The sequence below is a fragment of the Armigeres subalbatus genome, chromosome 3, assembly GCF_024139115.2.
Source record: "Armigeres subalbatus isolate Guangzhou_Male chromosome 3, GZ_Asu_2, whole genome shotgun sequence".
In the NCBI taxonomy this organism is placed as follows: Eukaryota; Metazoa; Arthropoda; class Insecta; order Diptera; family Culicidae; genus Armigeres; species Armigeres subalbatus.
In genome coordinates, this window is record NC_085141.1 from 90,350,563 (window position 1) to 90,375,889 (window position 25,327).

Genomic DNA, 25,327 nt, shown 5'->3' on the forward strand with positions numbered 1-25,327 from the left:
AGACCTGAACTATAGCCACTGTTCGTTAAACAATACGGTATAGACGGATAGCGTATCACATCATAATATGGATACCGCACGGAAATTAGTAACCTGACAATTTACTATCGATAATCCGCGCTGATATTCACGATATGCACTTTTCAATATCCGCTTCCAAGACCAAATGCAAATACCTGGCCCTGATTTTCGCAGCACTGGTTTTAAATAAATAATACTTTGAAGTACATTAAAACGACGCTTTCAAGAAAAAACTATCCGTTCGGCTCGGTTAGTTTTATAGATTGAAACTGACTAATTACAGAGTTAGGCGACTTTCTCCCTTCGCGTTAGCTAAGAGTTGGCAGAGAATATTGCAAAAGAGATGAGAAGGTATCATCTCTATCCTCTATATTGATGCCGTAAGATAGCCTGAGTCTCCGCACAGTGGTTCTGATGAAGGAATAAGTTAATTTTAGTAACAGTCGCTTACAGATATTTTACAGGAAACATAAAAGAAATATGCTTATTTCAAACAGTTGCTGATTTCAAACCTCACCACCTGTTGAAAATCACTATAATAAAGTATCTAAAACTTCCTGCGTAATCCGACCTGCCAGCGGTGGAGAGTAGCATCGATCTTCTTCCAACCAGGCTAGGATAACTTTGCATTGGACTTTTTTTATTAAAGAAATAACAATTTAAAAACTGGATCCGTAGTTTATAATTTGGAAAACAGCCAGGTTATCAAGTGAATCGAAAAATAAACGTAAGTGTATGGTCTCATGCCATCGGAAAGATCAAATGAATAATGTTAGGTAACTGCCGGGGACAAAATAGTACTTATCGTTTGTAATAAAAAGAGATTAAAGCATTAGGATAAAGATTGTCGCTTCAGTTCCCTGTGGTTCTCGCTGCCCGGAACATGCTGGGCATCGTTGTCAACTCGTATGGATTTTCCTTTCTTGACATTTAGCTCCCTATCTCGCCAGCAAAAGATGTTCCGGACAGCGATTTGACAGCGACAATCTTTTATCTAGTAACTAAAAATATCTTTTTCCGTAACTAATCTGGGATAAACTGGCTGCTACAAACGTGTTGTACGTCATCGGCCACTGATGCTCAATTTAAATTATGCTGCGTTGGCGTGGTTGGTATGGCGAGTCTTTATAGTCGGATCGATGAGAGATATTTAGAAATAGATATTATGCATATTAATATCGCCAAACAAGAATTCAAAACTTTAAATTCTTGACATACAAAACTATCGCGACAAAAAATAATAAAATAACTTGATTACTCGCCAACATTACTTATCACCAAGCCATTGATGTATGTATCAATGCAAAACGATTAGCGATATCAGCAGCTAATGATAAAACACAAACTCCTGCTAGTCATTACCGTTGTTACCGGAACTAGCAGAAATCATCATCCTTACTTTGTTCTCCTTTCTCCTTTATAAAAACGGCAAAGACTCCTTTTCACAACAGCGCCTACATTCATGTGCTAACAAAGTGATGCCCTCCGAGTAACCACAACCCCTACAACAAGAGCAGCTAAATCCTTCAGGTTCGTACCGCCTTCCGTTTCGTGATGCAATAAACGCAAAACGGATGCCGCGGAAATATCTTATCGCTGCTGCCTTGTGGGTGCGGTGCGAGCGACATCGCTACTGTTGTGTGCTTTCGCCTTATGCTTTATGGACTCTCGAACGGAGACTGAGCAGTAATTAACTGCTCTAAGGCAATATCATCTCCCACTCGCTGCGATGGCTGCTGACAATAATTAAAAATCTGATTGTAATTTAACGCTAATCTGTGCGTTTCATTCTCTGGCGGCGTTTGTTCGCACGGATTGAAAAACACCACCAGGAGCTGTACACTGGATTAGTTTTCCAGGCGAACAGAGAGATTTATCATCATGCCGCGGTATGAAAAAGACACCGAAGAAATTTCACCCTTACCTCATCGTCTACGGCACTGGAAAGGGCAATTTGAACGGCATATTAGCCAATGTCAGAATGGATTGAATGTCTGCTCCGGTATAAGCATTACTCTTTTGGCAAAATATTGAAGTTGCACATCAGCGGCAGTCCAAAGAGTATTCTGTGCCTTGAAAATCGCAACGTGATTGGAAACAGAACAAAGAAGGGTTAGAAACCATCAAGGATACTGTTAGATACTTTCACTTACTTCATCTGGTAACTGCACTCGACTAATCGATCAATCTGACCGGATCGTAGCAATGTTGATCGAGGTTCTGGTCTCGAAGTGGCTCCGATCACCGTCACCCTTGAAGGCCTTCCACGCCGTCCGCCCGGTGAGTAAATTGTCTACTACACGGTCCGTAACTCCTGTTGAGTCGTGTTCTTCAAAAGCAATCTGTCAACCCATCACAGTAACAGGAACACAAGGTTTTGGCACTTCGTGCCGGTCGAACAAATTGCGTACATTCTCCTCGACTGGCTTATTTCGCCAACAATTCTGGACCACCGATATCATCCGAAGGTTCCAGGTTTCGCCAGCTTAGAAACCGTAAACTCAATAGAGAACAGTCTTAAATCATTTTTTCTACATTGTACCCAATTTTAAATAAGTCTTTCCAGTGCCGGAGGACTGAACAGTAATATCCCGGCCTGATTCCGTAGCGGTGAACATCGAAGATTTTTCGGGAATTGTCAGCCACATCAATTTCCTGAAGACGTCGATGGCATTTTCCAGGCCTGGAATTTGATCCCCACATCCCGTCATCCAGAAGTTACCGGAACGATTTTCATTCCTCGCAAACAATAATTGTTTGTAAACACCCAAGGCACTCTAATCATTTCTTCCGTCACTACTGGAGATTTAAAATCTACGTAATAAAAAATCTGGGTCATTAATGGAAATATTATTGATGCCAGAAAATCTGAACTTACTTTTTTAAACGAAATACGGCACGATCAACCATCTGTACCAAACTGCCAACCGAATATCCTTTCCAGTTTGTTGGCCAACTTTCCAGTTGATCTTCTTCCAGTTTTGCACTGCCGAAGACGAACAAACTTTGATCACAATTTCCCCTATCAGTCTTGTTGACGGAACCTTCTGCAGGTTGTGGAACAGGTGAGATCCCCGTGAAGCGTACAGCCTCCGGTTGAGGTTGGCAACGCTGCCGACTGAGGCGATCACCGAGATCGTATCGCACCAAACCTCGATCTGTTTGCACCACATCTGGACACCTGGAAAGAACGGTACGTTACGAAGCTTTTCTGATTACTTGTGATCGCAACTTACTTGTTGTGGTACTCTGGCGTCTTGGTGTTCTGATCACCGGGGTTGTGCGTTAGACGTTCAGTTCTTCCAGCATGCCAGTAACGTTGCCGTGGAAATGGCGCATATGTAGAAAGCGTGACGAAGATCTCTGTATCGAGTCCGGTTTATGGCCTTGAAGTTTAGAGCAATGGAAGGTGTTTGTATAAATGATATGGCGCTTCATTTAGCCGATTGAACGTTTGATAATGGTTCGTCATACCTGATTGGAACCTGAAAGGAGATGCAAAAATTCAGCTAACACAAGCGTGTGTTTTATTCTGAGAAACGCACGTTTTTGGAGGATAAAAAGTACCCCTTCTGAGGCCAGGATCCACACGAAAGTTGGGGCTCCCCAGATAACTGTCCACCATTCTCCGACTAGCAATAGGGTTTCTCATCTCATTTTCGGCCAATCAGCAAAAATAACGCATTATTTAATGGTATTTATAACATGCCCAACAAACAATTTGAGCTGAATAAATAGTTTTTCAGTCGAAGAAGATTGCTTTTTGGTAGAAAAATCGCTTTATGAGCTCCCGCACGTTTGTTGGGTGAATTAACTTTTCCTTTATTTTGTGGGCCATGCAATACTGCTATGGTGTTACTCGCTTAAAAGGCCATTCTGTTAAACATTGCTTGAAAGCTTTTAATGGTTTAAATTAACGAGGTGCACTTATTTAATGTGTGCCATGAATTTATAGTTATTTGAATTCTCGTTCAGCAGTATAACCTGTCTTACTCGCAACCGCGCCAATGCGCAGTCAGAATCACATACAGTAGTTGGTTTCCTACCCGCCGCTTCCACATCCAGGCGTTATCGTATATGCGCAAATAGCTACATGAGTTAATCATCAGAAATTTAGCGCAAGTGGAAAGACGTCCACCGTGGAGAGGACAGCAGGCAGCTACAAAAGTAAAGACCGTTTGCCTTTGCTATGACGAAACCTCATCATCAGGTGATCATATCTCCTGGATGGACGTCTGCAAGTCCAGATGGCCACCGTTCGAGACTCATCCAATCCAACTGACGTTTCAGCAGGGATGCGGTATGGATCAGACAGCAAAGCTACATCAGCTTTACACTGATTACCGACCGTTGCAGCGCAGCAGTTTAGGGTTTAGCTGTGTTACCTGAGTGTATGGATCCTTCTAGAGGCCGGACAGGTTCAGACACCGGTAAGGTGTCTGTTGTCTGTACCTGGGACAGATCAGACACTCGGCAGCCCCTGAAAAGTGAGAGCTTAGTGGCCTTTCAGCTCCACACACCTACGGCAGCAGGTTTACTGCGATTGTGGTCCTTTAGATAGTCATATGACTTATATGTCCGTTGCAAGACAATACCTGAAGCAGGTCTGCTGAAGCGGTTGGCTTATACTTAGCGTGGACATACCGGGACCAATCCACTTTCAGTTTAGCCTCATCTATTACCTTTTTGGCTCAGGTCAAGGTACTTGGAAATGCGTAACTCTGCATTCCTCAGTAGAAGCTGGCGGTAACTGAACCGCAGATTACTGGATCTTGACATTGCACTGATCTTCAGTGTCAATGCGGCCTCAAATTCTGTTACTTCATTCAGGCCCTTGCACTGGATGTTCGAGACTGCATAAGGCTCATACTTGGAACCCCAGGACCTCCTCCGTCAACTTTTTTGTACTCAGAACTCTTCGAGCAACATCCCGCTTCAAGGCGAGAATCATCTCTCATGGTTTTCAAGACTTCAGCGTAGCTTTTAGACGTCAGTTTTGATGATAATCGCCCCTGCCTCTGTCTTACGCTTACCACTCGCCATTGAAGGCGCACCCGTCTTCCTCCTGACTCTCCCCTTTCTGCAAAGTTGTGCGCACTGTTCCACCTTGCCGCACTCTTTTTGCGCTCACACGTTTCCTCCTCGCTCTAGTTCACGATCCCACCAGGTAGGACTTTTCTCCCGGCGAGCTTTATCTTGGTAGAGGCACTGGTTTCTCCGCTTGGGAGGCCGGCCTTCCGCTCAACCTTCTCCCTGTCTTTCCCACTTAGGGTCTGCAGACTTCTCGGTAGCGCCTCCTGCGTAACTCATTGAGCTTCGAGTCGCCCTGTCACGGTCATCATCCTCCTTAGGAGTTCCTCGGTCTGCCTCTCCGCCACCGTTTCCCTTTCACAGGATGAATCTTCGATTCAGCCTCTTATTCCACCTGGTGTTCCTCCATTTTCCGTTCCTTCGTAAGTTTGAGTATTTCTCGCTCCGCACTCTTACTGGCCTCTAGTAGGGTCCTCCACCGGGATTTGCCTCCACTACTAGGGCACAAAAGCGCCTGTACACCAAATTTGAGATTCTTGCTGTGATAACCACGGTTGTCCAGGAACGACATGATCACGCCCGATACATCCGTGATCACTTCCATCGTCTGGCCCGAGCTACGCGAGGGTTGACACTTGGTGTTTAGTGCCAGATCAGCGCTTAGTCAGGAAAGAGCATCTGAACCTTGATGTGCCGATGGTACTTTCTGGGCTTATGCTTTGAAGCGGCGGCACAGCTCGTTTTGATATAGCTCCGCTTTCGACACTTGTGGTTTTTGGGAGTGATTTGTATCATCACAAAACCCCCACCACGTCTGTCAAGCTCTTTGACGTCGTCCTGTTGGGTTCTTAAACATCTTTGGTCTAACAAGCACATTATGTTCGTAATAATGCTGTCGCTGTCAGATATGCTTGCAATTCCTGTTTCCCCAATCACTTCACTTCCGTCGTCGCGATCACCATTCAGTGAATTCATTGTTGTGTGCTGCGACGAAGGTAGCAGCTGATGCTTCAGCTTGTGCAGATACATTAGCAGGCTGCTATCAACTTCAAGGGAGGGCTAAAGCTTCACGTTATTCCGGGAGATTTGCTTTAAATTCGAATCGATATCGCGCTTTTACTTGTTAAAGGTGTTATTGAGCTGAGACACAATTGTCCCTAGCATTCGGGTCTCATGTGCAAGTACTGACGTCGTTTTTACCTTTTTTAAACGGAGAAGCAGCTTTATTGATCTGGAAACAATAGTTTGAGGAACGATTGTTATTTCCGGTACGCTTGCGTCTTCAGCACGCAGGATGATATTTACCAGATTGATGGATTCGTCTATTTTGTTGTGGTCGATATTCTCGTTGATCGTCTCCATAAAAGACTCAATTTGCTTGGTTGTAGCACCGAGAACTGTAGCATTGTAGCATCGACCTGAGGCACCAAGTTGAAGATGATCCGACGACAGTTCACGGCTAATGACGACAACGATTTGAACTGACATTTTGATTAGATCAAGAGATCTAATATTAATGACCATCCTTCCCTGGTGGGTGACGTTGAAGACTTCGATAGTTACAGAACTATGATGTACTCCCGCGAGAGAATACTACCCGTCAGTCGAAATAATACCCCACATCGTGTGCCGAGCGTTGAAATTCCAATAATGAAGAACAGAACATCCTAAGATAACATTCGTATAATGCGCCAATCTGGTGTGGAAGCGCATTTTATTCAACTGGATAGAGATGCCAATGTTCAGTGACGACAGCGGTGTTGATTGCCAGACCATATGGATTAATGTAGTTTTAGAAATCCAGTTGACTGTAGGAGAATTCTCTTTATATGGATAGCTACGCCTCCACCACGGTCTGCATTCGTGTATTGGCGAATCATACGAATTGCCGTGTGTAGCTTGGGTGGCATGAGATACGTTTTCACTTGTCAATTGAAAACACATTGGGCTGTTGGAGTGGTAAACTCATCGTTTTGGGATTGTACACCCGGGTCTTTCGGCCCACAGTGGTTAGATTTTTCCCTATCGCTTATTCAGATACAACAAGTGTGTTGGACATCCTCTGAAGTTGACAGGCATCTTTGACTACAGTTTTACTTTTAATTTGTTCGTCGCTGATCATTGTCTGCTTTAGCAGGATTTGGCATTCTTTCGTTTGGTGTGGAGCTTCCACGGATACATTTCCTGCTTGCAGGTTGCAGTTTTGCATACTATGTCCATATTGTTGCGACCTGAAGCAACAATCAATATGAAACTGGATATTTTTTCAGGTTCCAAGCTTATAAGCTATGAACGGTCTTCGGTACACAACAATAAAAGCGTCGCTGCAGTACGTAATCGATTGATGGACCCTTAGAACAAGTTTTAGTGACTGATGCTGCTTTCATCAGAGATGCTGATTTGAAGACATGTCTTCAATTTGAAGACATTTGAATCTCTGTGAAGACATTTATTTCGCAGAAGATACGGAAGACTTTTTCAAAATATTTAAGACTTATCTACTTATTTGCAGATACTGAAGACAATCAATAAGCCAAAGGAGAGAAAAATAGTTTTATTTCTTAGTTATAAAACCTATGACTTCTGTATAGTCGGGGTTCAGCCAAATCGCTACCAAGCGCTAATGAAAATTTACTATTTTTGAAGTTAAGGTTTTATGTAATAGATTCACTTAATGTAAATCGCATCGACATCGTTCAACGCCATAGTTGAGGATCCTCATAACAAATGTACGTTGACTTAACATGAATACTTTTCTGTTTGTTTTTTGCGAACAAAATATCGCTGTTAGTCGTGCCGTTGGTGCGGTTTCTCTTGGCTGAACTTAACCATATGTAAATTATGCAAAAAAAATACAAAAGTTATAATAGTCTTTGTCTGGGGGCTTAGAATTTCCAAATACAAGTTATGTCCACACTAGTCATTGATAAACGCAACGCATTTTAGACTTTATACGTACTAACTTGGAGTTAGGCGCTGGTATTAAAAACCTGTGGCGTGTATGTAAAAGGTATTTCGATCATTACATTGGAACGCAAATGGCCGATATAATTTATAAAAATATATTAACTCTTTCTATGACTTGATTTAATCTAATCAATCGTTGAGCTAGAACCTGATCTTTTTCTAAATTCCTTACGAATTCATTTGACCCTTCATGTCCATGACTTTCCCTCTAAATATTCGACGGGAAACTCTTTTGAATTTTCTAGAATCTTTAAAAGAATTTGATGAAAATTATGAGGAATTTCGTCTACATTCACAGAATTGAAATTGGAAATCAGCAGCAAAATTAATATTTAATACTTCCGTAGAAAGTTATTAAAGGAAACTTCAAAAGTAAACGAAAAATTCATCTGGATTTCCACGATTCCCATTAACAATCCCTTTTTAGTTTCCACAGTACCATTCCAAATAATTTCATAAAAAATTCATTGAATGTCAATAAGAAATTTGAAATTATGCTATGTTAAATGGATATTTCTTTTACTTTTCTAAGTAATTTCACAGGAAAAATCTACCCAGAAGAAATTGAGGAAACTTGCTACCAGTGTTGTGAAATGTCATTTGCATTCGTTTGTATAATTTCCCAGAACTTTTTTTCAGAAGGTACAACAATCTTATGTTGGTAAGGACGAACTTATAGCGGTTAAATACGACAACTTTGTATAATGACTTTGCTGTAAATATGTAATCTGGGGTGTGGGAGGCAAAATGTCATTCAATATATTATGTCAAATTGTCGTGACATTTTAAGGAGCCACTTCCAGCCTTTGATGTTATACTTAGAGCAATGTACCCTTGACAAAAAATATAACCCTACCTGCTGTTATATATTCAAATTATATACATTCAAAATTAGTTATGGAATAAATTAGTCAAATGACATGAGATGACATTTTATGCTTCCGTTTGCTACACACTTCTTGTTAAATTCTTCTTTTGAATTCCTTTGATTATTCTTCTAGGAAACATTCTCAAAACATTCTTCCAGTATTTTCTCTGCAAATTCCTCTATGAATTTCCTTTAAAAATCATCCGGTATTCTTCTGCGGTAATCTTTCCAGGAAATTGGTCCGGAAGTTTCAGGGTTTTTCCGAAAAATCCTCCAGGAATTCATTTGAAGATCCTCCGAAAGTTTCTCCAGAACCTTCGGTAGTTCACGAATTCCTCCCAGTAGCTCCTCCAGGATTTTTTCGAAAGTTTTCCTGGGATTGCGGCGGGAAGCTCCACAAGGGATCCTCTTCCTGGAAGTTCTTCCTCTGGAAGATCTTTTAAGAAAGTTGTCAGAATGACTCTCTCCAAGAATGCCTCCTGAAGTATAATATGAAATTTATCTGGTATTTCCTCCAGGATTGCTTTCGGAAATTGCAGCAATACATCAGGAAGCTCCACCAAGAATTCATCCAGAACTACCACCAAGAATTTCCTCCAGAAGTTTTCCAGAATTCCACCGGAAATTGCTTCCTAGTAATCTCAGGAATATTCTTTAAAAAATTCATCAGAAAATCCTTCGTATTCTTCCAGAAAAAACATCCGGAATTAACCCCTGAAGTTTTAAGCAGTAAATTCCTTCTTAAGTTCCTCAAGAATTCTCCGATGTTCCTTCTGAACATTTTCCGAAGTTTCTTCAGTAAACTTTGGATCTTCCAAACAGGAATTCCCTTGTAAATTTCTTCAGGAGACTTCCAGAAGTACTAGTTTCATCCAAAAGAAATTATTGCAAGTTATAAGAAGCTCCATCAGAATTTATCCGGAAGTTGATCTAGAAATTCTTAACTGAAGCCCTTCAGAAAATTCTCTGATGTTACTTCAAGTATTTCACAGTAAATTTTTGAATCCCAACAGGTTTCTTTTTAAATTTAGGTTTCGCTATCCTTTCAGTGACTTGCTAATATTTTTCATGAACACCTGAATATCATTGTTTCTCTGTTCTGTTGATTGTGCTATTCAACTTAATTCATGAAATAAATGTTACTTAGGTCCTTTTGAAAAGTTAAGGAGAATTCCACGAAAAATTGAAGTTTAAAAGATGACCTGTGTACAAAATCCAGGGGAAACTTCGTTTATAATAAAAAATTAAATAATTTTTAAAGCAAAGAATATCCTCTTTGAATTCTAAATAAATTTGTATGTTAAAAAATAAACATTATTCCATATCAGTAAACAAGGAGATTATTGAATTTATAAACCTTATTGATTTTGGAAATTGCTAATAATCGTAATTTTAATATTGAAGACATTTGAAGACATTTTAAACGACTGTGAAGACATATGAAAAATATCTTCTGGCATCCCTGTTGTTATAGCAATATTTCTTGTATGTTTTTCTTCAAACAAACAATCTACAAAATGAAGCGTAACGTTTGCAGTTAATTATTGTGAAAAAATACTACTATAGTGAAGTTTACCTATTTAAAGCTATTAGAAACTGTAAGTGTTCTGGTGAACATGATTAAAAAGTAGAACTTATTATATTTGAACTTTATTTAGAAAAGTGAATTTAAACTCCGCATCGCAAGCCATATCCCTTTAACAATAACAGTATGACTTTCTAATTTTATGGCTCCTGAACCGCTCAGTCCCGGAAGGAATCACAGACCTCAGCTACTGCCAGACACATGGCAGCCGTTCAGGGTGGGCGCAGATTGCAGAAGGCCTCTTTTTGCTTAGCTTCGGCAAGGCTATCGGAAGTGTGAATATAGGTAACTGTAAATTTTTGATTTCAACTGAGAGTTTTATTCAACAGTAATTAAATTACCAACAGGTGCTTGGTCGATATATGTCGGTTAGTCGCGGACGATATCGCGACGGTCGGGTGCCTTTGATGCACCCATTTATATCTGGTCGTCAAAGACACCCATGGAGGCCAAACGGGAACGCAGCCGTCTCAGGTGGCCGAAGGGTGGTGGGAGGACCTTAAACCCTGATAAGGCAAGCAGCTGAATGTCGTACAAAACAACAGCTTCCGACAAGTGGCCGAGCGATGTTGCGGTCAAACGATAACGTAGCCGGCCCCAACGAACTGAGCTAACCAGAATCCAGGGTACGAATGGCGATCGAGCAGGATGCCATTGCACTATAGGATTGGCATTAATCGAAAATGTCAAGTTCTGAATTATTTTAAAATATTTTCTCTCCATTAATAATACTCTAATTAAGAGAAATTCTAAATTTGAAGTTCTAGGCACTTAGTTCCAGTGATATAAGGTGGCAAGTCAGAAATGGGTAAAAAGTTAATAAATTTTCTCTGAAAAAATATTTTATTTTCAACTATTTATTGAAATATTTTTTTAAATGTTTTTCTTCAATGTTAATACATCATTACAAAGGTTATTAAGCTTAAATGGTGTGCAAAAAAACTAATGGTTACACTGTGAAAAAAATTGAAAAAATGCGGAAGCAATATTTTTTCAAAACGACGCTATTTTTCAACTTTGATAGTGAAGAACTTTTTTTTCCTCAGGAACTCTGGGTTCTTTTTATGATACATCATGACAAAAGCTTCAATGCCAAATGTCCTGAGAAAGAATTTCTTGCCAGTATTTTGCAATTAACAGAGCGTTTACCTTGATTTTTTTTCATTTGTTTTTACCGTGTTTTGCCTCTCTCGTACCTGGGCGTTAATGCTCGTTCCAAAAACGAATCGTTTGATAGAAGGTCTGAGACCTCTAGTGGTATATATCAACTAACTCAGCGCGAAGAATTGAGGTGATGTCTGTATGTGTGTGCATGCGCGTCTGTATATGTGCGCAAAAGAACGCAATCGTACATTTAGACACTTATTTGTGTCCGATTTTCAAAATAAGTTTCATTCGACGGAAATCTAGTCCCATCGTTTCATTGAAATGGGTCAGACTGAACTATGCGCTCAAAGGGTATATTGGTCAAAATACATTTATTGGTAATAATTTCGACTTTATTTGTATAACCATTTGAGCTCATTTAATTAACTTTTCAAAGGAGTAAATGAATAAACCCTAATGCACGTAGCACAACGGTAACGGAAGGATTTGGGGCCAGCGTCTGCCCACATATTTCCTGTCAAATTTAATGTTTCCGTCGCCATTCCGCTGAAATGCGTTTGGGGCTTGAGTGGTTTGAGCCATTCCTCTAAAACCCACTTTCTGAGCTATTCATTAGCTATTGATGGAGAACTAAATACGAGAGATTTCATAATATGTAAATATTTATAAATTCCTGAACTGTTAATTTGACATGTTTATTGCAAAGTAAAAGACGAATATCTTAGTTAGAACGGAGCGTATGAAATTCCCAAGCAGTGTTCAAGGAATGCCCGCTAATGGTAGGGAAATATTTATTCACTCATCTACCTTTGAGGTTCACTACGAACAACCAGCGGAAAGTCAATATAAACAGTTGAAGCAAATTGAACTCATAATGCAAGAAATGATCAAGAGAGGCAATGTTGACATTTTCCTTCGTGCCTTATATGAATCAGATCCATTTTAAGCTCGATTTGGATAACGAGGAGACGTTGGTAAATTCTTTTCACTTAGTTATTTCATGCCATGCGTAATTTTGTAATATTTGAAGATTTTCAGTGTCTTTATCTTCAATACTTTAGATGAATTTATCTCATCTTCCAACGTTGATGGAATTTGAAGAAATATCATTGAAGACTTCAAACCTGACACAGAAAAGAATGATGCTGTATATAACTTGTAGAAACTATGAAAACAAATCAAAAGTAATTCAAAGTAGTGTTGTTATTTAAATTAAAAGAATTTGCTTTTCAAAGAATGGAGCATTCTTACATTCCACAAATGAATGTCCACATTTTTTGGAGAATATATTAATCTCATTTTGAATTTGTACACGTAAATGTCATGGGATTGCGATTTCAATTTCATACACCTTTTTCAAAAGTTACTTAATTCTGATTATTTGATTAACATTTAATGCTTATGATCCTTCAGATCCTAGTACTTTGTCAAACAAATTGTTCTGAAATACAAAATTGTGAGGCATGAGAGGAGACAAAAAAATATCACGTAAGTTGCGAAATTAATGTCATTTAACATGATCGCCGCCATAGTCTATAAATTGCTGTTCCTGGTTTTGTACAGCCCCCTTCCTTCTCCTTAAGAAAACGCACGAAATTTCAACTTCCTAAATAGGTTTGCTTTGTCACGTTAATCGAACCCTATGAAAAAATAATTACGTAATTCATAGACGATCCCCAAAGGGGTTGGAAATTGCATATTCATGCTATTTCGACCAAGCACACAGCTAAAACGCAAGTGGAAAACTTAAAAGTCCAATTTTATTTTTGACTGCTCGCTTGTATGGGGATCCCATAGTGTAAATACAGGTCGTAGCGACCTTTGGACAGATAGGTCGAGTCAAGTGTCCTTTCTGAGAAACTGCAGATATAAATATACGCAAAAAACACTTGGCACCTCTGTCTTTAACTTTCCCACAAGAACCTCACGACCAAACGCTTAGGGCTTCTCTGTCCCACCGCCTCAGGCTTGAGTAAGTACTCATCCCTCACGGAAGCGCGTCTTTTTTATCTTCCTATTTTCATACCGTTAGGAGGTCGTCAATCACCTGGTTTGCATTTTGACGACCACCGTATAAATTTAATTTTACTGTTTAGGAAACAAAACAAGTAAGAAGCCTTCACGCTTCAATTGATCATCTGAAGATAACTAAATGTTACCACTCGGTAACATTTAGTTTTTTGTTTTCCTTGGAATTCGATTAAAAACAAGGATTTTCCATTTGCGACGCTCCTGCTGCAGATCTCTACTACGCACGTAAATCGGGAAACAATTCGCAAAAGAAACGAAACATCTATCTATCACCATTCTAGAGCAAAATTATTTTTCATTATTTGAATTGATCACGATCATAAGAACAATATTGATGTAGGCAAGGATGTAGTGAATCTGATCTGTTCGAAATTTTGCAAGTCTGCCGAAGAGCGGTATCGAGGTAGGGTCCAATGCACCGAATGATATCGACAGCTTGAGATTGGCGCCGTTTACTAAAAAATGAACACCCTGCATGAACTCGATGAATGAAAAGTATTCATCTTAGTAAACAAGCCCGTCTCAAACGTCACCATGAACTGGTGCATTGACCATGGTCCAATGCACTGAATGAACACAATGACGTTTGAGACGGGCGCTGTTTAATAAAATGAACACTTGTATTGAACTCGATGAATGAAAAAGTATTCATTCTTAGTAAACAGCGCCCGTCTCAAACGTCAATGATGAATCCGCATTGACCATTGAATGCTATCAGGGATACATGATTCTGCCGATAACATGCGGACGCACGGTCCTTGAAACTTTTGAGCATCCTCGGCCGCCAGCTATTATGCCGTTCATCCCCAACAGATTCAGTTTGGTCAAATTCATGCAAAAAATGTGCAAACGTAATTTTCCAAAGCAATTTCTTGTAAGCCTTTCAAGGAGTTCTAACGAATCTGAAAAAACAATTGAAAATATTATAGTTAAGGAAAATTAAAAATATTGTAAATTTCTGCAAACCATTGAAAAAATAAAAATAATAAAATACAAGCTGGATGACAACCTTTGACAACAGTAAAAAATACCTGCCTACGTAGTGAAAAACTATAACTATCTGAATTTATGCTGAAGCGTTGCTTTGTTTTACTGGGTAAGAAACTAGTACATGGAACTACAAAATGAGTACTCAATTTGTTCTGACCTAACATCTTGATTATTATATCTATGTCTGAAGCGTCAATCTTCTTCCAAGTGTTGAAACGCCGTTGAATCGTTTTCTGAGCAAGGAGCTTTGCAATCTGCATAGAAATAAAACGTGCATCGAATGGCTATTATTACATATAAGATTTCCATTCCGCATGTGATCAATATTAGCTGTACGATCTACGTACAATCATATGATTAATTTTGGCTTCAACGCTGATCATACCAAATTGTTGACAGTAGATTATACATCTTATAGTAAAGATTACTGAATGGAAATGAAAATAATATGTAAAGAGAAAAATCATACATGATATATTTTGGGGTAGCTATTCACACCTGACTGCATAAAAAGAAGTATTTTTATTTTCAGTGTTAAAGTCGACGCACTTGGTCAGGAAGATTTGCTTCTGTAGTTTTGAATGAAGTCGGTGGTGATCGGAGGTGGCGATCTCAGTGGTGGTTAAAATGTTGGGTGTAAGTCAAAAACCTATTATATGAAATATGTTTTGAATCTATTTTTCTTTCTCCCACATGTTCGTTTATCTAAGAAGCACCCTTTATTTCATTACAGACATGCTTATGTTGACCATGTTTATGCAGGTATATTCGCTGTATAGCCCTTTCAATGTATGTGGTGCTCGGGTTGTAAACGGCCATGTGTTAGTACAATGACTGGAACGGTATTGTCAAGGTAGATGTTGGACCCATAAATCAAAATTTGTTAGTATGCTTTTCGTTTAATCAGCTTGCTTGAGCTGATTAAGCGAAAACGTACTCTTTTAAAGAACTTGTCAGGCTTGGGGAACTCTGATGAATACACTAGACCATCATTAAAGTCCACGGAGTGTTTCTTATTGCGATTTGACTAATCGCAATAACCTTTCAATTATTGCTTGATATCAGTTAGTGGTGGACGTTGGTTTCATAGATATTGCGCTCTTAATCTACGATCGTATCAAGGATATTTAAGCTCAAATCCAGCCATTACAGTCGTTCCATTTTATTGCGTTCAGGGCTTTAGTATCACGAGTGGTTAGGCAATGTTTATTATTTGATGTTGTAGTAGCCATGAAACAAATCTAATAGAAATTACTTTTTAAGAACAGGTAATTCACTGGCTTAAATGGACCTATTTTACAAATATTTATAATATAATTTCTGTCTTAGTTAGTAATTTACTTATTTATTACTTTTAATATTTCCACGCTTCTATTTACAGAACATTGCGTAAGGTACCGGGGCAAGTGAAAATACGGGTAAGTGGGTATTGCCTGATTAACTCGGTGAACGTTTTACGGGTAAATAATGTTCTCTAGAAAGATGAAGCAGAACTATCAACAAATTCACCTGACAAAATACTTGAATCAAAACCATTTGCGCAATTCATACTAATGGTATTGCTTAATCATGACTTTTAAACTACCGGCAAAAGCCATTATTTTATTTATTTCAATGGATTTCTAACAAAATAGTCGTTTCTAACTATCATTGATGTGGAAAAGTAAATATTTCGAGCAATTAAATAGTTGGGGTGACATCGAAAACGATTTAAAAGTTTTGATTAAGCCAAAATTCTTGCAGTTTTCACTTTCTACCCTTGAGTTTTAATATACGTGGGGCAAGTGACATATTTGAACAACATTATCGATAGAATCAATTAACTGTTTTAGATTGTTGTTCAGAAAAAATAACCTTAAGGCCTATATATATCATATGGACCAAATCAGCTGCAGTTCGATACGCTTGGTTTCGTAGTTAAGAAGTAGTGTACAATTGATTTACCAAATGTGTGTAAATTATCTGAACATTATCACCTGCACATGGAAAAAAGCAATGTGGTTATAACTATGCGAAATTCTTATTACAGTGCAACAATCATTACTGCAATAGATCAATAGTTTGCCTGTGTTTCAGTTGCTTCAGCAGCATCAGATTTACAGATTTTCAGATAAATAAAGTGCTAAGACAATAATCACCTAAATAAACTTTCCTTTGAAGTTCCAATTTATATAACAATTTGTGTTCTAAATAGAGAAACATTGATTCGAAAAAGTGAACAAAGATTTGCTTATCCTTTCCATCAACACATTTAAAGACAGGAAACATCGAGCCAACAGCCAATTAAATAAGGAACCAACTGTCTTGTTTTTTATATTCTACAATATTGTAACCCTTTTCTTTCTTGCAAAACAAAAGTCTGACGAGCAATAAACTTCCATTCGTGATCTGAAATACTAGCGACTTGGGAATACAGAATAATATCTACATTCTTCAAATTAGTTTTGCCTTTGACAGTATAAAACAGAATAGTCCCACTTGCCCTGTTTGAAGAAGTAAGTGGGTCCCACAGGTAAATTTATTTCTGCCACTACCAATATTGTTGTAACTGAATAAATGGCTTACAACAAGTTCACACTTCAACACCGGAAGCATATAATGATGTATCCGTGGTTAATGTCCTGAAATACCCTGTTTTCTAAGTATGCGCAATACCTTGGCTGCTGAACTAGTTTTTTTAGGTCCCACTTGCCTGGGGTACCTTAATAATGTATTTATCTCGATCATTGTAGAAGATGACTACGTAGCGTATTTTCAACGCCACGTGCCAGTGTTAAAATAATCCAGGTAGACATCAGCGCAAAGCTTTTCCCGATTCACTTTTAGCGTTTTTAACTGCTGAAAGACGCTACGGACATCGAGTCAATATGAGGAGCTAAATTGAGAGCTAACAAATAATTTTTGTCTAATACTTTCGTCGAATCTGCTCTCGCTTTATCGCATCGCTTTATCGCATCCTTACGCATATATATTACATACATATATAGAAATGCTCCATCACCACTACAATGTATTCATTCTTTCAATATAATTTCTACAGGTGGAGTTGTTGAGTGACATCTGTAACAGTGAGTCCTGTTAACGCAGCTTATGCTTGCTGCTGCGCTCGGCAAATGGCGGCGAATGTGGCAAAAAATACAGCATGTAGAGTCCCATAAGAAGAGTAACGTCATGTACACAAGTTTGACAGGTCTCCTGCTCGTTTGAACGCGCATTTGTATGAAACTGACAGGACGATTTTGTTCCAATTGACACTTGACGACACTGTTATTATAGCCACCAAAGTAATATGTACTAAGAAGATTAGAAAAGCTATATTTTCTATAAATAAAATATAACAGAAACTTTTAGTGTTGGCTTATTTTATTACACAAAATTGAAGAAAAAACAAAATATTATCCCATTGAAGGTTGTAAATAATATTATACATCAAAAGATATGTAATTGTATAATTGAATACCATCGCACAGCGTTTAATTTGGATTAGAAGCTGAACTGTTGAAAAATCATACTATTTATATTATTTTTGTTGAATATAATCAAACTCGAAATGATCGCGTGAATAAAAACAGATAAACCAAGGATTCACAGTAACATTGCTTTGGTAATAATACATGCAAAGTTGATGGTTTTGAATTTTGCAATGATACTTAACAACCCATTCAATGTATCATCCAAAATCTAAAGCCATTATAAGGCCCGTAAATATCATTCATGGAATAATAAGCGTACAGTATTTTCTATGATTCCATAAAATTAACTATAGTTCTTTATACTCTGAAACGATAACTAGAAGAATAGTTGTATAATTTCATTTTATTCGGGCAGCCCCTTGTGGAAATTGTAGCAGGTAGGCGCAGCGATATCGCCAGAACTTCGACGCAGAAAGCAGCTTGACGTCCGATGGAACAATGCTATGCTCGCAGTTCAGCAATAAGTTTTGTTTAATGGTGATTTGTGTATTACCAATTCGGAGAAGGTAATCATCTTAACTAATGTTTATTGCCCGCACGATTCAGTTCGCAACCGTTTTATCGTAAACAAAATATCGGTGGCCAACGTATTTTCCTTAGAACTAGTACAGTGATTTATGGTGCCACTGTGATACATCGTTTGAAGTTGCGTCCATTATCCAAGACTTCAGGACAGCGATTGGCACGAGCGCTTGCCTGGTACACTGCAAACACCGGTAGGTAAGTAGAAGATGATGATTTGCAGGTGCGGTATCATGCATCGTATCATCCCCAGTGTTGATACTGGGAGTTGTCTGCACAGAGTCCTCAGAAATTTGGCACTTTCCAATAGTGTCGATTTGTTGTGACGATGTTATGTTTGCAAAGCGTGGACTTCCAGCGCCCTTTGGCGAAACTTTTATTAGGCGCCAAAACCTTTATTAGACTCAGATGTTAAAAAAATGCTATGAGCAGGGAGATTTATTTTTTTTTTGTGAGTTGGTCTAATGAATTTTTGTTTATGAATCTGCAGCCTCATAACCCGGTATGGTGTTCAATAGTAGAATGGGCATTAAAAGACCAAATATTCAAATCCACAGTTTAATGTCGATGTTCTGAAAAATTTAGTAAACTAATCAAAGTAAAAAAAATAGATCCAGTAGTGTGGATTCGCTGACAAAAAAAGGATTTAATTAGAAAAATAAATTAGCCTCAATTTGTGCTTATATCTGATTGACGCTATCGAACCTAGCCACCCAAGAAGAACCCTATATGAAGTGGATGACCACCGAACCGCCATTAGCCCTTCACGACGAAAAATCACTCGGAGGGCTTTATTTGCAAAACCATTGATCTTTCAATGAACTCTAACTGGGAGCAATGGGTTGATTGTGGAGAGAAGAGATTGTCCAAGTCGTATCAAGAAAATCAAAACGAATTTAGAGTGGGTTGAATGGATGGCTCGAATAACCAGAGCCCTATTCAGATCAAGGTATATGAGTTTTTGGAGTGGGTCTGATTTGCAGTTTGCGGTACCCGTTTGTTGGAAGAACCAATAAATTTCTACTAAAGAAAGTCAGTTACTGATCTCCCTCCCTCCTAATCTTTGATCATTGCTATCGTTACTGAAATCCCCTTGACAAGCATATTCTCATATTCAGCATACCATCAGCTCAAATACTTTTCTGCCAAAAGATTTACTTCAGCGAGGTAAGATTATACTGAATCAAGTGATCGCATGAAAGTTTATTTATACAAATGAGAGAATTTGGCCCCAAATTCATAATAAATTTCTTACTGTATGATCCGTATCTATTATAGTCGCCTCTCTTGCACTGGATATATTTCTTTATAGTCGATATTCTCAGTCCTTCAATAAACATTCGGTAATCTTTTCACTGATATTCTTTCTATCCGATGGCCCTGATCATATTTTGCAGATGTACCCATTGCCGCACTTCTCTTGCGTTTCGATATGTTCAATTCTTAGCTTACTAGACTATCTTTTGACAGTCATTATCAACAACAGGAAAAGACTTTCGCCGAGCGGTTATCGTTTTTTTACCCAGTATTTATTCATTTTTCTTTCATTCTCGATCTTCCTTTGTCTGATGGTCCTTTTCACGAGACGTGAGAGGCGACCTGTAATAGATAACGGTTTGCATTTCTTAAATCGCGACCAAACTATATATACAGTCGTTTCTCCACATCTCGATATTGAAGGAACTATCGAGATAGGGGGGAGACTGAGGAATGGTATGAAAATTGAAATGGGTACTTGCATCCAAAAAGCTCGCCGTTATGAAACGACAAATAAAATAAATTGCCAGTTTTGTTGTTGATATGTTTGTTATTGTACAAAATGGTCTAGTGGTCTAAAAAATTCGATATAAGAGTGAATCCAGAACAAATGATTAGAACACATCGAGATAGAGATATCAGATAGGGAGGGTTATCGAGATGTAGAAACCCAAATGTTAGTAGATTCTAAGGAATCATGTGGAAACCATCGGATAGAGAGATATCGACATAGAACGAGATGGTAGAGTCGACTGTATTTGATTTACGCTTCTGCCTTGGCTTATGAAGTCCTTATAGGGCTTCTTCTCAGCTGTTTCATGCTCCTTCCCATTTGCATTTCCTGTCTTTCCTTTTTCCTTCCACTTTTTTCCATCAAGTAAATAATGAAAAGACATTCCTAAATCTGGGGACATTGACGTTTTGATATATTGAAATGTTATGACCCTTGGAGTTCTTGGTAAAGAGAATAGCTTCAGACCCGTTGTTGGTCTGAATAACGGCAGCCTGCAGCTCAAAGTGCAAATGCCTCTCCTTTCTCCCAGGTCCCAAGGACTTTTATTCTTTTACTTTACCTTTAATGGTTTATTCAGCGGTATGGGCGGCGATGAGATACAGCGCAATGGCTTCTTCGGTCAGTTGGGCAGTGGCACTATCGCAGGATGAAAAAGAAGCACGGCGACGTGTAGTTTGATGGTCGTCGAACGACCCGGCGTCCACGAGGTGTTGCTTCTCATCGATCTGGCGGCTGAAATCGAATTTCCATCCGTTGAGCCGAAGCGTTAGTAATGGCATCGATACGTGAGAAAAGTTGACGAACAATAGCTGTACTGTGGTTATCAGGACTCAAAGTGACAAAATGGCGTTCGTTGCGTGGTACCGCCTGTAGAAAGTAATTCTTCAGTAATACGATGTCCTGCACCTCTGGGGTAGTCGCCAGCAACCTCGTGATTCACCATAGGTCTTGCCAAGCCAGACGATCGGCTTCTGCACTCACGCACTTGCTCATCGGAAGTCGTCTGCCGACCGATAGCTTTAACCACTAGTCGTCTCAGAACTGGGGCCTAAAGAAGTTGTCAACCCCAGAAACGAACAATCAAACGTTACGCCCATCGCCAATCACATCGCTCAGCACGCGGAAACTACCAGCAACAGGGACGCCGATTTGCAAGATGGCGTTCGTGTTAATAACACACCTACAGTTGGTGAGAGGCGTCGAAAAAGGTGCAATCACCACACACGCACGAAGGATTCCTAATTATTTCCTGTTCCCAAACGTCAAAACTATCGGACTGTCTATTTGGCCGATTTACCACTTATCATCAAATTACGAGTTTCACGACGAATGGAATAAACTTCAAAGATGCGAGTTGGTTGCAGGTTTTTTTTTTTAGTATCTCGTACCTCACTGATCGTTTATTCCTGTCTTCATCGAAGACTGGAGCACATATTTTTTGATAACCGGCCTGTCTGCCACCGATTCTCACCTGTTTTAAAATTACGATTAGACACTAACTTGACAAATTATTTCTCTGCATTCCAACACTCATACACAAAGTGAAACCATTTGCAACAACCTGTATCAGTTATTAATGGAACAGGGCCTTCCAACACCATGCCGTCAAATGATTGATTATGTATGTAGTCCCGAGAGAATCGTAATAAAAGGTTAAATTTGTATCACTTTGAACCAGTGAATTTTGAATACCTGCCATCATTTCCTATAGCGAATTTGATTTTGGCCCCCCTAGGCCAGGCGCCCTGGCGGGGACCAACCAGGCCAACCACACGCCACGGCGCTGGTTATGCGCAATTTGTTTTTTCAGATTTTAGTTTTGTTGTATGAATGTCGGTAAAGTCGACGTCCGTGGGCAAGTTGTACGACCGTTTGACAGTACACCGCCCACAGACGGTCCGACTTACCTCGACCGAACCAAATTTCGGGGTGGAGTCAAAGTTGTACAACACGTCGGAGCGTGTATGGGGCCCTTACGAATAACAGCCATTTTTCCCACCGGCCCAGCATTCTCACCAGTGCCGGTCATGGCCAGCGGGAAGGTTTCTTCAGGATGACCAATAACGGAGCCAAGAAATAGAATATAAATGAATAACAAAGCGTTTTGGCCATAAGATGTTTATAGTATGAACAGCAAAATTTAATTTTTTTGTAGTTTCATTCTACGAACAAAAATATTACAAGTCAGTCAAAGATGATTGGTGCGTTTTCGATTTTACGTCCTGCTTCTTTAAGTTTAGTTTGATTTTAATTCTATAAATGGGACGTGGGATTGATAATGGCAAACATATGGGTATCACGCTTAAAGATTTATCGTTTATAAGGGATGTATCGTTTAAGGTTCATTTTATCCGCGTTTCTCTCAAAACATTTAATCTTGAAATCAAACGGCACAGGTTGAAGAATTGGTCACGCGACGCCTATGCAAAATACGTCGATAATAAGTTAGACGAGCAGTATCAAAGATTGAATAAAGGTTAGATTTATCTTTGCCAAGATCGATTGATCGAATGACGGAATTCCGCCTCTTCAACTCACCTGCAAATAATCACATTGTAGCTTTTCCTCACAGTGCTCCTCTCATCAAGGCACAATTTTAAATCAGCCGATCCAGTAATACAGTCATCCACTATCTTCTGAACTTTCAATTTTCACCTGCTTTACTCAACCTCACCCAGCCCGGCTTCGTTTCTTCTTTCATCTTCCTTAACTGGAACTACCCGTTCAGGTCTTTCACTTCTCCTGAACACATTAATTATCTTTACTCTGCCGCAAATTACCGCGTTCACCAAACAATACTAAATTTCCTGGCTGCAATTTCACCGTCAAAAGAATTCGAAGTCGAAAGATTTGCCCCCGATTCAACAGCACCGATACTGAGTTGAACAAAGGAATTCTTTGAATCCTTTTCCACGATATCACTTTCGGATCTTCGCCGCCACCCAGTCGCCGGAACCAGCCTGACTGGGCGTCCACAATATTGAGCGTTCTGTTTCGCTCGAAGAGTAATCTTCTCCTGTGATGAATTTCCAGCTGATCCATCAACTTCTGATTTATTTCTTCCACCGTTGATAGCATTCTGGGGAACTGCTCCCCATCGGATGTGGTTTGACGCAGCACTCTGGATCGTCGTTGGTGGTCAGCAGAAACGGCGTTTACATCCATTCCGATGATGTTCTCTCTTGGTGATGGATGCCCAGATTGCGAATTGTTTCGCCGACAGTTCCACACACCTTTGGAGAACACGAAATTCGTAGGTTTTGGAGCTCCTTAGCGAGGGTGGCAACCAGATCGTCCAAATATTGCGATTTGTTTTAAATTTGGGAAACTGTGGTTTTTAAAATATCACTGCACAACGGCTGTTCATAATGAAGCTCTCGCCATCGATTTGCTGCAGTCATTGCTACCGTACAGACTGCTGGAATAGTGAGTTCTGAAGGGCAGTTTGAGCGTTTGATAACACACCATTTCGTGGGTAGAGCCCGGCCATTTCAGCTTGCTCAAGTGTTTTCATTTTAGAATCTGTTTTGTGCCACGTGGTCGGCCGCTTTAACGAGGCTGTAGTGGAGCTGCTAAAGTCGAACTGACAACCAAATCAACTCATCAAAGGCATACCTGTTTCGCAGACCAAGTTCGATTTGTTCCGTTGTTGTTCCATTCAACCAGCTCCGCTACAATTTAACATGCACCGGCATATGCCTTGCGGCGCTTGTGAATCCTTTTTCAGTGGAGATGTTTTGTACGGCTCTCATAACCAATTCGTACTGAGACGACCATATATGGGAGAGGAGGGATGGTAAATTCTAAAGAGACAGCCATCATTAACTGACAAAGCTATGAATCAAGAACTAAAAGAATAATTAGCATCATTAGAGAAGTGTAGCTCATTTGGCATGATTTTCCATTGGTTCAACTTACTTATTTTGATCTTGATGCTGATGGAATCGTTAATCCACACTATCAAGTGTTGCCCTTTTGTTACTATTCTTGTCTGGTCCAGCATGATCGATCAATCGACTGCTACTAACTTTCACGGTCATGGTGGAATGCTAAATGAACATATAAAAGCGCTGCTTCAATTCGTTAACATCAAATTCCGGAACCAACCAGCATTTCCCAGTTCTTCTCGCTGGCCGCCGTCACTCTCAACCGATTTCAGTAGACTGTGCCCTCGATGATCAGGCGGCACGCACACCAGACATCGCCTTCCTTCATCCCATTGAGGTGGTGCCACCTGCATTGATTCCGATTCGATTGTCCTGATAACCGCCACCTCCGAATGGGGGACTATGACATGGCGAAGCCGCCGATATCGCGCACAGCCTCAAACAGCCGTTTTTCTAAAAAATAAACAACCGCGCGCTTATTAAGAGATGAGCATTCTCAAGATGCGTACCAACCCCGGCCCTTCCTAAATCTCTTCGTTTTGTGCCCCGAGTCAGCTCTGTTTCGTCGTCGCTGGTGGCATCGATTATTTTATCTCTCATCCTGAACGAGCCAATCCACTTCAATAAGTAGCAGATTTTGCGTTTTTAGCGCTAGGAGAGATTGAACACGGGCAGGTTTAATTACTAACCACTGTCACGGTTCAACAACCACTTTGCCACGCTGAGATATGAAGCGATTCTGTCTCCGGAATAAACATTAGCATTCCCAATGCGATGAATTTTATAACCACCACTCATTTTAATGATAATGCGAAACTGATCAAAGTTTTAAATCAGACTTTAATGAAATGACAGCATCCGATAATAGTTGTCCGAAGTGTTACGTAGTTGTTCCGGAATATAAACCACTAAAGTCCGACGATACATCTTCTATCTTTTCCCAGACAAATTTGGTTTTTTTAGCTTTTTTCACAAACTGTGGCACTTTATGACTCTGCAGTAGCTGCACGACCAACGGAGACTTCATAATTAAACAATTTCGTTACATGGCCTTTTCTGTTCACTTATTAAAGA

At 39.6% G+C, this 25,327-nt stretch overlaps 1 pseudogene; it reads right to left on the reverse strand.

Annotated features, from left to right (window-relative positions):
- Window positions 1-1,953: 1,953 nt before the first annotated feature.
- On the reverse strand, window positions 1,954-24,606 carry LOC134227898 (uncharacterized; annotated as a pseudogene).
- Between the last annotated feature and the right edge of the window lie 721 nt (window positions 24,607-25,327).